This window comes from Oryzias melastigma, linkage group LG6 (assembly GCF_002922805.2).
Source record: "Oryzias melastigma strain HK-1 linkage group LG6, ASM292280v2, whole genome shotgun sequence".
In the NCBI taxonomy this organism is placed as follows: domain Eukaryota; kingdom Metazoa; phylum Chordata; class Actinopteri; order Beloniformes; family Adrianichthyidae; genus Oryzias; species Oryzias melastigma.
Genome location: NC_050517.1, coordinates 13,709,529 through 13,710,478, shown reverse-complemented (window position 1 = coordinate 13,710,478; position 950 = coordinate 13,709,529).

The following is a 950-nucleotide window of genomic DNA, read 5'->3' as shown; positions in this document are numbered from 1 at the left end:
AGATTACGTGAGGGGAGAGAATATTACAAAGATTGTTGGACTTTTCTGATGAAAACATGCAAAATGTCTAAGTAAATCTTTATGATTTTTTTTCCATTTCTCTCCTCCAGCTGTAAACATGAATCTACTCAGAAGAAATACTTGTGATTTCAGAGAAAATATTAAGCTTGAATATATTTTAGTTTTGCAAAGTAATGCAAAGATAGACAAACTCTAGTTATATTTCATTATCTATCCATCCATATATCCATCCATCCATCCATCCATCCATCTTCAATACTTGACCTTTTTGCTGTGCAGATCATTGTCAATCACAGGTCACACAGTTCACACTAGACTATTTATAGTCACCAATCAACCTGTGACACATATTGTTGGACTCTCATACCTCCATTCAACTTTTAAATTCTGATTCTAATTTTGGCACAGTGAAAACTAATCTGATGATAAGTGGCAGAGGAGATGCCAAAAGCATTAGCATATTACAGCTGGGAAATATGAGTAGACAGGTCCTTTAATGGAAACTTACAGAGAAAACTTTACTGTGCTTTAGCAACAACCAAATCAGTATCTTACTGGATACCACAATGAATGGAAGTTATGAAAGAGGGACCAAATGCAAGAAAATATCGGGTAAATATTTAACAAACAAATGAGTAGAATAGGGGCAAGGTTGGGTAGCATGATAAAATATAAAGAGAAAAAAACATTTAGGATACAGAACCTTAAAAAATCCATCTTTATGGAAATCTTATTCAAATCCAGAATATAAGCAAAACAGGAAGTCAAAAAAATGCAAATATTTTCAAAAGTAGTCGTTTTCTTTAAGATTAAGTCTGGGTTAAGAATTTACAGAAGAATTTGGGTCTTATTGATTTATGGACTTTTGTGACTCTGATTCCATTTTTTCAGCATTTTGCTCTTCCTTGGTTTTTCGATTTTTTTTTTTT